The 17,075-nt window shown below is 37.5% G+C and overlaps 1 long non-coding RNA gene across 2 annotated transcripts in view; it reads right to left on the bottom strand.

The window, feature by feature from the left end:
• Positions 1 to 17,075, bottom strand: part of LOC107208517 — a 109,075-nt gene that overhangs the window by 52,407 nt on the left and 39,593 nt on the right. The gene's annotated exons all lie outside the window — the stretch shown is intronic.

Below are 17,075 nucleotides of genomic sequence, written 5' to 3'. Positions count from 1 at the left end.
TGCCTGCAGTATAAGCCTTGACCTAGAAGGCCCCTGCGTCTTGAGCTTTTTGGGGCTTGAAATAATTCAGTCTTTATGCAAGAATTTACAAAAGATGTTTCTGACTTCAACTGTACAACCATTTGTTCTAACAGATGGAGGTAGAATTATGGGCTGGTTTGGAGTAGAAGATTCCAACTCTCTGCCACGGGCAGGAACATCTTCCCTTTGTCCACATTGCTCAGAGCCCCATCCAGCCTGGCCTTGAGCACTTCCAGGGACGGGGCATCCACAGCTTCTCTGGGAAACCTGTGCCAGGGCCTCACCACCCTCACAGGGAAGAATTTCTTCCTAACAGAGAATCAAAATCCACCCTCCTTCAGTTCAAAGCCATTACCACTTGGATAGTTCCCTTTTAGAGAACACTTTTCACTAGGGCTTGCTCTGTGATCGCCAGACTTTGTCTATTAAAGAATGGAAGAATGACTTGACGGGCTATGAAAGACGAAACCTTTCTCCATTGCAGTTCTATTGTTCAGTTTTCTAATTTACAGATCACAGTAGTAGAATAGGTAATTCTATTCAAACACAAAGAAATGTGTTAAATTGTCTGAAAAAAATATTAAGTATTCTACAGAGAAAGGGAAAGAGGCGTCTGCTTGTCTTCTGAAATGGTACCTGCTTTTGAAATAGCCACAGAGGAATATAAGTGAATCAATATAACCAGTACATTTATCTGAAAGAGTGGGGACAGCCAGGGTCATAATTATTACTGATGTGTTGCTAATACACGAAAAACAGCAAAAGAAAAATGTTGATTGATTGCTATGAATTCCTGGCAGCTGTAGCTTTTGAAGCATGAAATACATTAGCATTGTATTCTAATGTCTTTGATAATTTTTCAGAACTGATGCTTGTCTTCTGAGGAAGGCATATTATTTATTTACAAAGAAGTCACTGGCTGTAAAAAATTAAACATGCAGGAAATAAGCTGACCTCCATTTTTTCTGCAAAATGACATTTCTGTGAAGGACAAAGGAAGAAATAACTTACGCTGTTAGTGAATGATACAGGTCCAATTTCATGTTCATTGTCCAAATACCTATGCCCTTTACAGGTTATTAACTGTAACAAGCTCCTGGGAGAATTTATTGCATCATTACACAGCAACTATAGAATATTTCTGGTAGAAAAACCTACAGTGAAATAGCAGCTCTGTTAAAAGGAACATTTTTGAAATACTATGCCTGGTTTGTAAGAGTCATTACAAGTTTTTTCAGACCAAGTCTTCACATGTACCATAAAGGTTCACAAATGCCACAGCTTTAGCTGTGCTTATACATGTATTTCTTAATACATTTTTTTGCTTTCCCCTATCATTCTTTTTGTATAATGCACCACTGAAGAAAGTAAACTGAACGATTTTATTCTCCAATGATTTAATATTGTTTTCTGCTTGAATACAGAGATAATATTGGATACAGGATGTCTAATAGAAACATAATTATTATTATTATACATTATTATTATTACGTTGGATACAGGATGTCTAATAGAAACACTCTTACAGGGATTTAAGCATTCAGAGCTGAATTTTCAAAAATTTCTGCATCTCAAAAGAAGTAAATAGAATTCTAAGGGAGGCATGATGGAGCCAGGTAACCAGCAAGAGTAGGTGCTGTAGTCATTGTCATACCTTAAGCTACAAAGAAATAGCAGTAACTCCAGTTCCTGACACTCAGCTGGGTTAAATGCACTGGTATTAATTTTAAATCAGCAGAAGAACTCCCAGTTGCAAAGACTTTTTTTTTTACATTTATGAAGACTGTGCTTTTATTTCTAAGACTTGCAATACAAATAAATGCATGATGAGTGTAACAGAACTTTTGAATTACAAATCAATACAAATTTTATTCCAGTACAAAACTACCAATGTCTCTGTCAGGTTGTTAGCCTTATTGGCACTTAAAGCACCTGTCTGCCCTTATGGTGTTGCTGACTAATATTTGTATTCATACTATAGGTAGTCCAGGCTCTTCCACAGCCATTGTTCCTGACCCTTTCTGTGCCAAAACTCAGAATTACCAGACCTGAAATTATTGGTGTTTTTAACTGCTCAGCCCAGGTAACACCTCTAGTTGGAGTGCTTGCCCATTCTGTCTGCAAGGAGGGAAAATGTTTGTAGACCCTCATTGTCTGCCCATAGTTCTTCCACTATTGATAAAAGGCTGGACAACTCCCACAATTTATGGTGAGGAAACCTGTATGGCTCAGCTTTTTTTGGGAAAACAAAATGCCTGTGCAAGTCATTCACATAAATCCTGCACAGGCAGAAAAAGGCAAAAGTGGTGATAGCACTGTTCAAAAGGGCACAGCTTCTCAGTGTGCTTGCCAAAACAGAGACCCTCTTAACACTCAGGTCTGGAAAACCATTGCCAGACACGTCCATGAGGGTGAAAAAAGCAACTCCTAGGTGAAGTAACAAGGCAAAGGCTCCAACTACTGCATAAAAGAACTGACATTCTTCAAGCTCACCTTCAAGAGCTCTGGAGGGACAATGCCAAAGCCAGATATCTCAGGTGTGCCTCTTGAATCCTTGCTCTGTAATCAGCAAAGATTTATTTCCAGCTTATGTGGTCTCTCATCCTGGCACAATAAAGCACAACAGCACTCTTCTGAGTATGAATAATTCACATGCCTCCACCTTACCATCCACTTACAGCAGTGGAAGAGAGACCCTGGGGTGGGATCCAGAGCGTGGTTCAAATTCATGAACTCATATCAATATATTTTAACCTTGTTGGTACATTCTGAATCTTATTTAAACATGCAAGATTAGACTGTGAGGCTAAAAAGACACACACAAGAGGCAGCAAAATATTAATGCAAAATAGGCTTATTTCAAATGAATAAACCTACATTTTGGATTGTAGCACAGATTCAGGATAGCTAATATTAAGTACATGCTTTTTCTTCTGTTTTTTCTGAAGTTCTGCACACATGTCACCTGTGCTGGGTCTGTCTTCAGGAAACCTGATGTGTGTGCAGGTAAAACAAATTCTATAAATTCAATGCTAACAGCTTAAATTGCAAGCTTCATTATAGCCTCTACTAGCTTCATGACTTTACATTGTGAGAGGAGAATGAAGACAATTAGAATCATTGTGTGATTTTCCTTCTAGCTTGACTAAGGCATTGCTCAGCCAGGATGGCTCCCCTGCAATAGGAACACTTGGCTGTCACACCATGACATCAAAACAATGAGGGCACCCAGCTGCTGGCACTGCCATGCTGTGACTCCTGGGACAGCCCTTTCCCAGCCTCATCACACCTTGAGATGCTGAAACTCCCCAGCACAGCAGATTTCAGTGTCCTGCAGGACACAGCGCAGCAAAGCTCTACATGTACAGCCTAGAGGAAGGAAACCATACACTGACAGCTTCCTGCTGAAGACTTGCAAGGTATCTGCCTCCAGCACAGTCCCAGCCAGAGCCCCACAGGAAGCCAGGACAGGTATCTGCAAATCCATCTCTGCTCCTTCAGGAGTTGCAACATCAAGCCACATACCCAACCTGTGAATAAGATTTTCCCTTCCACAGCCTAAAGGACCCTTAAACAAATTAAGCCAGCTGTTAAGAAGGTAATTGATACTGAGAAGTCTGTAAGAAACAATAGGAAATCACAAACAACTCTCATTTTGTACTAGGCTCCTTCCTTGCCCTCTTCAGGGGGCAGACTGAAAAAAGCTTCATACTCAAATCTCATCCTACCCTGGTTCTTCCTGGGCATGCTGGCAAAACCCTCTGGGACTAGGAAGGTCTTGCAGGATTAGATGGATTTGAAGCTGCCCTTGGTGCCCTGGTAGTGCTGCAGAACAATATTTAGGAATTTTAATTCACAGCTTATTGAGCAAATGACAAAACAAAACACAAGAATAGGGCTCACCTGACTTCTTACACTTACTACAAGAGGAGGATTAGAGTTTCATAATTCACATATTTCCCTGTTCCAATGTTCATGGGAAAACATGTCTGAATTGATCAATGCAGGATCACAAGATTTATGACATTTTAAGCCAGAATGATCAGTTAGAGAATGGGAAATTTAGGCACTGACCCCCCTATTTCAATATCAGCAGTAGATCCTTTAGATACAAACAGCCTAAAGCAAAAATTATATTTAGCTTTTAATCAGAAGATATTTTTGTTATTTCAGGCTGTAAAAGTATAGTAGAAATAAAAGCATCATGTATTTGGTATCATGTATCATGGTTTTATTTTGCTGTTGTTTTGTAGTGGTTTTATTTTGGCTTTTAAATGCTTAGTTGTTGTTGGGGTTTTTTTTTTAAATAATAGAAAAAAGTTATCATTTCCAGGAAAGTTTGAAGCTTATTTCATTTGCTCTAATTTTACATCTCTGTAATGCCTCAAGGCATATCTACAATCTGCAAATTGTTCTATAAGTGCGGAATAACTTTACCAAAGACAGCAAACTGTAATTTACATCAGTGTAACTAAAAGCTAGGTATATCTGCTAGTTTTTAATGGCCTATCAGGCTTATTCTAAATGCTATTAAAATGACAAAGTAAAATAAACCAAAACGAAATGGAGGATTCCTCTGTCTCCATCTGCACATTACAAGCAGATATTCCATAAAATATATTTATCAGCACTGTGACCAGCTATAAAATGTCGTCAGTGCGGAATGTTTATGTACTGTAGCATAGTAAAATTGTCCCCCTGTTAACTCTAAATCAGCTTCTGAACAGGTATTGGTGCTTCTTCATCTGCAGGCTTGCTCAAAGGGAAATGTCATTTATGATGTCTGGAATTTCATTTTTGCTATGAAGGATGTCACAGCTGAATTGCAATTTCTCATAAAGGTAAAAACTGCTGGATTTGGTATTAATAAATCTTAGAGACAGGTCACAGCGTTATTTACTTTTTGCTTTTTTTTTTTAAATGGTTAAATTTAAAGTGAACAGCTCAAGACCTGTAAACTTCAGTTTGATTAATATAGTGTATCATCTGCATAGTGCAGCTATAGGAATTCATGCTGTTACCTCATCAGATCTCATAAACAAGAGAGTGCCAGCACTTGTCACCATCAGTGTGTCTTCACCACAGAGTTTGGGTGACTGTCAACTGCATCCAAATATCTGAATTCACTTAGGCCAAATGCAAGTAAAAAGAAAAAGCATAACCTACCCCATTGTCCCATCATTATTTCCTGACTCAAAGTTGAGGATACATCCAACACTGATCAGATGGAAAAAAATAGATTATAGGGTTCACTCCCTCCTTCCCCAGAGCTAAAACTAAAGTATCAGAGATAAAAAAACCTTCTCTACATAACAAAATACTCTTTGTGATCCTGAACTGGTTTTTTGGCAGCGCTGTGTTTTCTCTGGCATTCTCCATGCTCTCATTGGGAAAACTAAAATTCAGCAGTAAAGAAAGCAATCTGTGTCATACAGTTGCATAAGCACCAGCTTCACAAAACTAACAAGTTAAAATGCTCTTTAATGCTGCATTGACAACAGAAAAACTTCCAGTAGCAGATCCAGATGCAAGCTGACACCTCAGTTTTCACAGCACATTGAACCCTTGAGGCTTTGCATCAATAATTCTTTGGGAAAGAAGAGTCAAGTTTTTTAATTGAATAAAAATTTTCCCTTTATTTTGCATCAATTTGAACTAGCAATTGTAAACAAATACTTTATCATAACTATACTAAAACAGTAATAGAGCCTTCATTCTTAAAAATCTTACCTTTTGCAGTCATCTAACACTTTTAAGTACTACTTTTCAGTCTAAGTAACCTTCCCTTCCCTCCCCCCCTCTTTTTAGTGATGAACAATATCTTGATACTCTTTCTTCCTCAGAGCCCTATGGACAGACCTTGTTTTAAGCTATATAATCTCGAGTACTTTCCTAGTGTGGTATATAATAAAGCTAACTTCCCTTCCTATAGGAGTAACAGAACATTCTCTAACAGAACATGTTATTAGTAGTAGAGTCAGACACCTTTGATTTAAAGCAAAAGCTGGCATTTAAGAATTAACATCTTCCTTGATAATTAAGCTTACCATTGACAATACATCCATTTATTTCTGTGTCTTAAAACGCAGTCTTGAATATTTGAAACCTAGACCTGCTATGCATTGCCCAAGCTAATTAAGAGAATACATGAACCCTCATTAGCCAAGTTCACCTGCTTAGTGATTTACATTTACAGATGTAATCTCTAATCAGATCACTGAAAATGGAGCTGGTACCACCACTGACTTTTGCACACTGAAAACGAAATATAGTTATCAAGTATTTAATGTCAATATGACATAAAAGTGAAAAAGGTTATGTTAACAATCCATATTTTTAGGGACTTCATAGCAATAGGGTAGGGGATTTTTTTGTTTGATCATAAGGTAATTTAAAATAAAAAAATAATGTGGCCATAACTGAAATAATTTCAAAAATAAAAAAGTCAGAATTAGTTATATCACCTTTCCCTTTCTTTCCCAAAGCTTTGTTATGTATATATAAATAAACACACCACAAAGCCTTGCACAAATCACAGTTGCACAAGACAGATCTATTTTAGAAGGATGAGTTCTGACATAAAACTGCATAAACTAAGAGTAATAGGGTCAGCAGGTTTAGAAAACCTAGTTTTATTTAGGAAGCTAAACTAAGGCAGAACTCTGAATTTTCAAAACCTTTCATCACCTTTATTACCTTAGGTGAGAGCAGGATACATGACCACTACTACTCCCATTATAGACATGAGACACAGTCCTGGGGTTATAGCAATAGTTTATAACAAGTGAGCCTCCAGCACTTTCAAGAAAAACCCAAACCAAACAACTTTAAACTCCCCAAAACCCCCAATCAAACAAACAAAATATTCAGGGTATAGGTACAAAAGACATGTACTTCAGAGCAACCACAATTACTTTTTTTTTGTAAATTTTCTTTGACTAGCCAAGTGGAAAGATATCTTTCCTAGTTGAATAGAGCTTTTTACTCCACTTTAAAGAAATTTAATTTCTTTTTCAGTCTCACAAAGTAGTCGAAAGGCACCAGTCTAGCATTTTTTACTAAATTAAGAAGACCACGTCGCACCTTTTTAGCACAGGAAACAGGGTTTCTATGAACTGAAAATAGCAATGGCAATAAGTATTGCTATCCCTCCTGCAGCAGGGGCTCCTGGAGGCACATTTCCCACCAGGAGGCTGCTCCTTCTGCCTCGCAGGAGCTTCGAGGGATGAAGATGTCTCTGCTAAAGCAGCGCTCGTTCTGGAGGGGCACAAGGGAGAGCGTGGCAGGTTCCCTGGCAGGCTGCACAGTGCTCCCCATGCCTTCCCTTCTGTCCTGATTAAAATTTTATGTGACCTTTTCACAGCAAGCACCATTCAGTATGCCCAAGCAGGCAGAAATAACCAGCTGGTATTTCCAGCCATGATCTCCTCCCAGGAGCCTGATGTGGAGCGCTCCCAGATCTGCAGCAGCATTCCAAGCAGCAGGATCTTACCAAAGGAAGCGTGGGAGTCACTATTCCCCCTTCACTCTTTTAGTTCACCTCATGCAAGATTTCATATCACTCTGCTTTTTCTGGTCACTTAGATTTTTTAAGTGGTAATGAACTTTTCTTGACCTTCAGGAAATTCCCTGTGAAAGTCCCAGGCAGATTCACCTGAAAGGCCTCTTGGCTGAACAAATGAAGCCAGAACGGTTCACAGCATCACCAAGTTGGCTGTACCAGATGTGACACAGCACAAAATGAGCATTGCAAAGCTGCACCAACCAATTAGACAGTTAACATGAATTTTAAAAATATACCCTTCTCCAGCTACAGAGATATATTCTCTTCTGTAACAAATGGACTGTCATAATTGCCTATTTTATAGCAAATTATTTATTTTAATTTAGTAGCCATTCACAGGTAGACTAGTGCCTAATTTCTAGCTTGAATGTGTTTTATTTATTAATAAACTACTTAAAGTTAAGATACAAATGCTAGTTTTGAGAACAGAAAGAATTACATAGGGAGAAGGAGAGCTGGATGTTGGTCAAAATGCTCAAGAAAATATTAATGTTAGCAGACTGAAAGAAATTACATTGTCAAGGTCTGACATAAGTGTGCTGGAAAAACTACTTTGTTTCTTATTTTCATTTGGAAAAGTCTCATCTGTCATATTTTCCGTCTTTCTTATCTTACAGGTACTCATAAACTGTGGGCTGTGATGCAGCTCAGACTTTCAGCACTCACAGTACTCCTCTGTGACCTTTTCAGTCACACCATTACACTGATGAATTAATCCAGAGCACAACAATGCAAAAGGAAGTATTAAGGCAGGTCATATATAAGGTCATGAAAATAATGGGCTTGCAGTGTTACATCTGTCACTTGGATTATTGAATCTGATATCAGGATTCTTCAGATCTGCAAAGGGCTGAGTTACATAACTGATTTATACCCACATACACACAAATTACCTTTATTTGGGGGGGGAGTTAATTAAAAAATCCAAATACCCGCAGTGCCATTCCAATGCAAAAATGCTTTGTACTCATTCTAGATCAGAATCAAACATCCAGACTAACTTCCCTAACTCCATCCACGACCAGCAATGAGGATATAATGTTTCAGCAGCAACAGTCACCAGCAATATGTTAAAATAGATTTTAAGATAGCTTAATTAATAAATGAAAGTCATTGTTGAAAATGAAAATTGGCTTCCTATTTATTCTGGGCCCTAGGTAGATCTGATGGATCTAAACCTTTGCTGTATTTCAGCAGCATATTCAGAGTGTGCCCACAATTTCTCAGGCAAAGCAAAATATGTAGCTCTCCCAAGATTTCTTATGAGGTGTATCATAAGTCAGTTGCATTTACTTAACTAGCACATTTTCAGGAATGCTGAGCTTATGATCTCCATGATTAATACCAATATGCTTACAAAATACAAAGAAAGGAAATTACCTGCTCTGTCCCAGAAGAATCACTGGCTTTACCAGATAATTAAGAAGCTCTGCATTTTTAGCTTATGATTAGCTGCAATCAAAAAGATGATCTTTATTATCCTGCTTTTTTTTTTCTTCTATCAAGACTTCTGCAATAGATAATGAAGACAGCCACAGAAAGAGAAGAGAAATCCAAGGAAATGAGTACCTACAATGTAACAGAGCACACTGACAGCCTTGTCTACTCCAGAAAGAAGATTTAAAGATTGTAGTGTTCTAATAGCTACTTTTAACAGCACACAGGACTCTAAGCAAAGACCCGACTTCAAAATCAATCCTCCAGGAATCAGTTTTCTGGTATATTTTATAATCCATATGAAATCTAAAGGCAAGAGTTGACTGGGAGATGAGGTACAAATGGAAATGAGCTCAATAAAACAAACCTGATACATAAAATAATATATGAAAGATTACTGTTTGGACTGTACACATTATCAAGCAATTCTATGAAATGCTTAGATCTTTGCATATTTCCTGTACCAAAGAACATCCTTCACTTCCAGATTTCAGCAATTCAGATTAGTTCTTTTCAAAAAGCTTTTGCTGCAAATTGCAGCTTACAGGGAATAAGACTCACAATAGAGAATAAGTCTGTTACTGTTAATGTGTTTCTTCCTTCAGGGAAGACACTTAAAATTCTTCATTCTCAAGCATTACTTAAATTGGTGACAAAAAGACATTTTAATTGTTTTCAAGACTGGAACATAAGATTTTAGAATCTCTAAATGTAACATCTCAGTAGCTGGAAGTATGCATTATTTAACCAGAACAATAGTTCTCATTAAAGCTTAACTTAATTTTTCAGCATTCTCAAAACATCTGCTACTCATGGGATCTGGTTTTGTAATTATAATAAACAAAATTTCTCTAGTGATGCTCCTAGTTTTGCAAAAACAAAAGGTTTCTAGGACTTTTTCATAGCTTTGATAAAGTAAACCTTATTGCAACAGAAATAATTAGTAGCTATTCGTTGTTGCTATTTTAAATCTATTACTTTAAAAGTTGATGCCACATCTCTTGAAATAGTTACCATAATGCTATAATTTGAAACAAAACTCTGGCAATCATGTCTTTACAAAGGTTTAATAAAAACAACTTATCTTCTAAGGCATATTTTGAAATTAATACATGACAAGTCACAAGCAAAATCTGAAAGCTGTACATGTGCCAGGGATGCAGAGGATACAGATGTCAAAGAGTTGAAAGATTTGGGGCAGTTTTTAATACTTGACAGCAAAGATATTTGAAAGGGATTAAATACTTTGGAAAGAGGCATCATAAGCATTTTTATAGTTTTTCATACCGATTTTTCGGATTAGCAGCTTTGTCAGCTTGCCAAAAATATAAAATACAAAATACAGTGCTGATCTCATGACCGAGAGTTGCTGTGATCCCAGCATAAAAGTTTCCAGAAGATACAAGCCAGGCCTGCTTTTTTTCCCCAAAACAGATTTACAGCAAAAGAATTGAAGCCTTTACCTTTGAGTTTTAGATAATGCTCTCTTTCTTTTTGCTAAGAATAAAAACCTAAAACCAGCATCCATGCCAGGGAAATGGTAGGATAAGTGTGTAAATGTTGATTCTCAACAACACAGTTTCCACTGAGAGTACAAGTCCCCAGTTTCCATCAAGGTAACATTAAAAACCATCCAGATGACATTTTGCCTACACAGTACCTGTACAGTCTAGGCAAACTGATCCTGACTGTGGAACAGGACAGGAATAAGTAGATATTTCTGACAGGAAAGACATCTGCATGGCTACAGGCATATGCCAGTACCTCTAGACTGATTCTTAAAGGACCACAGACCAGAGGACAGATCATATCTATATTAGGAAATTTCCTATCACTATCTGTTAGTGGAAAATGAGTTTTGATGAAACAGGATAAAGTGTTTTTCTAAAAACCTTCAAATACAAAGCTGATTGAACTTTTCCAAATAAAAGGAGTTTTATCATATTTCCATTTCTTTTTCTTTTTTTTTTACAATGGCATTTGAAACTGACTGCACATCTTTTAATCTTCTCAAACTGAGCTCCATCAATTCCTTCCTCTGTACTTTTCACTGGTAAATAAGGTTCCATCTGGGCTGTAGGAGTAGGTGAGGAGGGCACAGTGGGACCGAAAGCTTCCAGCAACCAATTGCCCTGAAATGTGCTCTGGTCTCTGAACACTCTGGACCCAAGCAGATAAGAAAAGAGATGAGGCAATAATCCCCTTTTTATTATTTCTTTCTATTATGATTTCTATTTCCACCCTGGGTCTCATCCCCAAGCCACAAATTAATTCTATTTTCTATTTCATTTTATACACAAACATGCTATTCAGATTTAAATATTCCACCTTCCTAAGGTGTCTTGGTAAATATCACATATGTCATATAGCAGTGTTAAACCTAAGAGATTATATATGGGCTTTTAAAGTTCATTAACACATACAAAACTGTGACAAAAAGCACTATCTGCACCATACTGGTTAAAGAGGCACAGGTCTACATTTCCATAACTCTCTGGGTCACAGAGGCTGTATCCACATGGTCTAAATCTTAGAAATGCTGTATTCATATTAAGGGATAAGGCTGGAAAAAATCATTAGCTTCATTAACAGATTCAGGGGACAAGAATAAAATGCACATGTTGCCTGTGCAGCAGATGTGATGAACAGAAACCCTGCAGAAAGTTTCATGTTTTGCTCTGAAACAGAGCAGTACTAGGAGACTCTTTCTGCTTGGTGTCTCTCACTCCTCCCACCAGGATCAGCCATCCCACCAGGAGAACCGTAAAGAAGGTTAGGTGGACACTCTGGGTTATTTTGAGTCATTGCCCAGTTATTATCTCCAGTTCATCTCTTCCTTCCAGTAAAATCTCTGTTAGCATAGCTGAACTGAACTAAACCTCTCAAGTCTTTAGACCCTCCCCGAGGTCTAAACAAGATCAAACACAGCATAAAGAAATGCACAGAAGTCGCTTCTGGACCAGAAGCATCACAGTGGGAGTCGAGGCAGGGAGCCATCAAGAGCTGAGTAAGAACCTGACTTTGGTACCCCAATAGGCTGGTACTGTCTATTTCTCTGCCTCAAGGCCTCCTGCTCCACATGGATTTCATAATTTGAAGATTTCCTAATCCTGTGATACTTTTCTCTATATGTTGAGGCAAGTGAACAAACCCTTAAAACTTGCCTGGTCTGTTAAGTGTAAATAGAGCTGCAATATGTCACATTTAAAACCTTCAGTGTATTTTTTTTTAAAGTTATTTATATAAAAAAGTTTAAATCACTTGGAAGTTAAGCCAAGACTTATTCTCCTGCCCCAAACATTAGCCTGTCTTTCTCTACAGCAGCACAAATTTCCTCAGGACTCCCTATGCAGAGCTATGAGAAAACTGATTTTACCTGTGCACACATGAAACCTGCTGCTGTCCTGTGCACAGAGGCCATCAGGAGCCCAGGGACTGCACGAGGGAGAGGTGTCCCCTCACACACTGCACACCTGTGTCTGCCCCAGCACATCTGGCCACAGCTGGCTTTGGACACAGCTGCCCAGGGTGCTCTGGTGGGCTGAGACACCCAGAGCCCAAACCTTACACAGAGATTACAATGAGGTTTTTCTGAAGGCTGCCTAGAGGTTAATGAACAGCCATCTTTTCATGCAAGCCAACACACTAAAGAGAAGGACTTTGTTTGTTCTTTTTCCATTTACTGAAAGCTGAGTAAATGGTAAATTATGTTTGTACCAAATTATTATTATCTGTTGAAAACTACTGTTTGGGTTTTTTTCTTTAACAGTTTAAACTAATACTAAGGCTAAAAACAGAATAAAAAATGGTTATGCATTCTTTCACATCCAAGTGAAGAAAATCATTTTGCACAGCAAGTATTGAGATCAATTAAAATCCTTTACTTCAGATATAATTAACAAGCCTCACAAGCATAAAGTGATTTAATTTCCTGTATCAAACCAAATGCTGTTTTCTGTCAGTAAATGACTATTCTCTTACAGCACTACACATTAATAATTCATCATTGCTGTATATTCAAACAGATGGGACTCAATGAAAACTTCTAATGAAAATAGCATTAACTTACATGCAGCATGTAGAATCTTTAAAGGAATAGTATTTTCTTAAATGTTAAGGTTTTTCATTGCACAGTTCCCTAATTAGAGTTAAATAGTTACATTACCAAAATAAACCAGTCCTTACACTGGGTGAAAAACATAAAAAACAATCTAATGCAGTTGTATAAAATAAAAACAAATAAACCCAAGGCCTACTCCTCAATAAATAACCACTAAAGAATTTTATGGGGGTTTATGCCTACTAACATGTATCTCTGTATTTGATTTAACTTTGATGAGGTTCAATTAGTCTGGCAAGTGACATGCATGCTCTAGGATTTCACTCTCTGGCTTTGGAGAGTAGAGAATTAGCACATAAACCTGGCACAGCCACGTGATTCCGATCCCAGTCACTCACTACCCCGCAGTGCAGAACAAGGCTGAGAGACCAAAGCTACTGCAGCTCACTTACTGCCAGAGAGAAGAACCTTTCTTCTTCCCACCACCTCCTTTTTTAGGTCCCCATTTCCTTTCAAGATATCAAAGGAGAGAAATAAAATGGGGGGAGTGTGTGTGTGTGTGTGTGTGTGATTAATCCAGTTCAATAAGGCTGAAAAAGACAGTGAGAAAGAAGGAATTTGTTGTCTGATCTTAGGTATACTGAAGTCAAAAGGAATTAATTGACCATAGATATTTTCATTTCAAAGCTCCCTATAGAAGCAGCAGCACTTCTGGTCTCTACTACTATAATTTAAAACTTTTACTTAAGAAATCTTAGAAGACCTGCCGATGTAATCAGCAAATAAGCATAACAATTCTACAACAAAAACAAAACCTAAATCTGTAATGTCTATATTAACGATCCCATTGTGATAAAAGCCCCCTCCTTTAGTTTTACAAGGGATATTCACCACAATGACAAAACAGGACATGGAAACAGTTTTCTCTCCTGAACATTTTGCTACTGTAGCTGGCACCATTTGTTCTTATCAGGCACATTTGTACAAAGAATGAATTCTTCTGTTTTCTCTGTGCTTTCAAGAGTGAGGGCTTGATGCTGCAAAGTGCTGAATAAACTGACTGCTCCAAGGACATCCACAGCTCTAAATGCATGCACAGCCACAGTCAGGATGAAAGGAATTCCCCATGTAAATGGTTGCATCCACATTGTGATCCCTTGCTGGCTAGACAGCACACATTAAGTACATTATTAGAGCAAGTACATAAGGCAGACAATCTTATTTATGCAAATGGGATGAAAAATATCACAATAGGATCCCCTTTCTCCCTGAGCAGTCAACAGAGATACCTGTAGCAGAAATATTCATGTTTTTCTCCATTACCTTGGATGCTTGAATTAGACATTTTCATTCTACGTCAAGTCCTTAAACTGCAAAAATTAAAAAACCTTAAGGTAAATACTTTGAATTTTCACCAGACCAAAGAGCAATCATTTATTCACATCTCCGTTGCACCTTATTTTGAAAGGGCAAGTCTTAGAACTCTAAAGGAAATTAGGTGAAATTAGTTATTTGAAACTAAGGGAAAAGGAGTGAAGAAGGAATAAATTGAGCTTTTAAGGACATACTGAAAGTGCCAGCTGATATCAGACAGTATTGTCTTTAAATAATATCCACAATGAATGCCAAAAATGTACCCACTTTCTCTGTGGGTCTCGCTATAACTCAAAAGTTTATTGTATTGGTACTATGAGAATAAAGTGCCCTAGAGACATGACAAAAATATATTATGAAAGAACTTTTAGTTAGTTAGAAAGGATTTTTGATACAAATCCACAATGTCTTTCCTTTTAGATTTTTCTAGATAACGTAACAATGCATTTATTGGAGTTTTGCAACATGGTCCCAGAATTCCCTCATCACTACTCTAGAAATAAGCCTCAAAGGTCTGAATATCCCATCTTAAACAAATGTTTGGTCCTTTGCTTTGAAAAATATTATATTCAATCTGTGCTTTTAAAGAAAAAGCTGCAGACAATGTGTTGACATGTTTTCTAGATAAATTTTTCCTCTTCTAACAAGATTACCCATGTGTATTTTTCTGACAGGGACCAGAAACAGCAAGTAACTCCCTTTACATTGCTCCATCATAATGCAACCTCAGAAAGAAAAATAAATTCAAAAATCTGTTGCCAAAAATTGAGTTGTTTGTTTCTCAGCTCTCCCAGATGGAAAACACTTTTGTTAAATCATTGCAAGTGAAATTAGGCAGCTTGTTACTGAAGCTAATCATTCATTAGCATTTTAAATTCCTGCAAAGGGACAAAATACTTGAGTATCTGACGGCCTGAATATTAACAGATAATGTTTTCTGTTTATATGTAAATACCTAAAATCTGTATCAGAAGTTAAAGAACAGTGAGTAAAATGTTTGCTTTTTCAAAAGTTTTTAGAGCTCACAATATTCTCTTTATTATTATTCTTTCCCCTTATCATTTTCACTATTTCCATGTCATACCTATCTTATAAGTCTGCCCAAAGCAAGACCTTTTTGTTTTCCTTTGACATAGGTCCTGGTATTGGCTATAAATTAATATATTTCTTCCAACATAGTGATCCAAAATGGACAGACTTAACTGAATTTGTACCATAGAGACTCAGCACATTAGTTCAACATTACACTACAAATATATACAAATATGGAGAAGACAGAATTATGGATGAATGTATCAACTCTTTATTAATAGAATATAAGAACCTATTGTTCTGGTCTAATAGCAGGAAATAAATGAGATTCAACCAACTGAACCTAATACTAGATTTTATCTGGTTAAATGAAGAACCCCACCACAAGTGGTTAAGTATCCTAATGGATAACCTAAGGAAGAAAACCCAATAACTAGTCTGTTCTCTGTGTAACTATTACAAAGACTTTGGCAAAAGCTGATATAACAGAAAGATTCCAAAAGACTTTCCCAGAATTTGACATCTTTGCCAGATCAGCTAAATTACAGGTTTGAGTGACTTTGGCATGTGCCACCTGGGGACAAGTTAAGCACTTATTTTATATTATTCTCCACTTTAAACTGCTAACTGAGGAAGGAAAAAAGTTTTCAACATCACAGCCATGTGTGGCTTTTGCTGATGGGTACAAGCCAAAATGCTGCCACCAGGTCAATTATGTGCTATTTTTGCTGTTTTTACTTGTGGGAGAGGGTGTCCTACAAGAGAGGCAAAACATCTCCAACCACTACAGGTCTGTGAGGCAGAACTGTCAGACAGAGCCTTGTGCCCTGTGGCCACTGCACCATTAAGTTTTAGAGGAATAGCTGGTTACTGATCAGACTCAAAATGTACCAGAAGATGATCAGTAAAGACTCCAGCTTCCACAAATTGACTGAGATTTCTAGGAGTGAAAGTGAGAATTGTAACAATTGTAACAATTGTAACAATTTCATTCCTAATTGAAACAAACATAATCCCTTCTTTCCTCCAACTTCCTAACTTCTCAGGCTTTTGCTTGTAGCTTTTAAGATATGTATGTTTAAATATATATATCACAGCAACAGCACAAACTGGTATCACATTGCTGGCAGTCTCCTGGAAGTATGAAATTGCAGCAAAATGTATAGGGAATAACACCACATATCACCTTCCTGCTCTGTGAGCAATCCTCATTTCAAGAGCATTTTCAAAGCACCAATACCACAGTGCTAATTATTAATAGCCAGGAAGGCTCCCACCATGCTAATTAACTCACCTAGGGGTTCTAGCTACAGCCCACATGCACAATTTCAAAGCTTTTCTCTCCTCTCCTACTCCTTTGTCTAATATTTTTCACTATAATCACACTTGGGAAGAAAATTTTAAAGCCAAGAATGACAAGTGTGTCTTACCTCAGCTAAAACTGTTCAGAAATAATAAAAGGCAAGATCAAGAGGCATAGATATAGATAGGCTTTTGCCCTTCTAGCAACAGAAAAATAAGTTAAACTGCTGAAGGCCATTTGATGAGGAAAATGCATGCTTTCTGTTTTTCTGGGTGAGACTCCCA

Source organism: Parus major, chromosome 9 (assembly GCF_001522545.3).
Source record: "Parus major isolate Abel chromosome 9, Parus_major1.1, whole genome shotgun sequence".
NCBI lineage: Eukaryota > Metazoa > Chordata > Aves > Passeriformes > Paridae > Parus > Parus major.
Note: the sequence above shows the minus strand (reverse complement) of the source record. Positions and strands in the feature narration are given on the sequence as shown.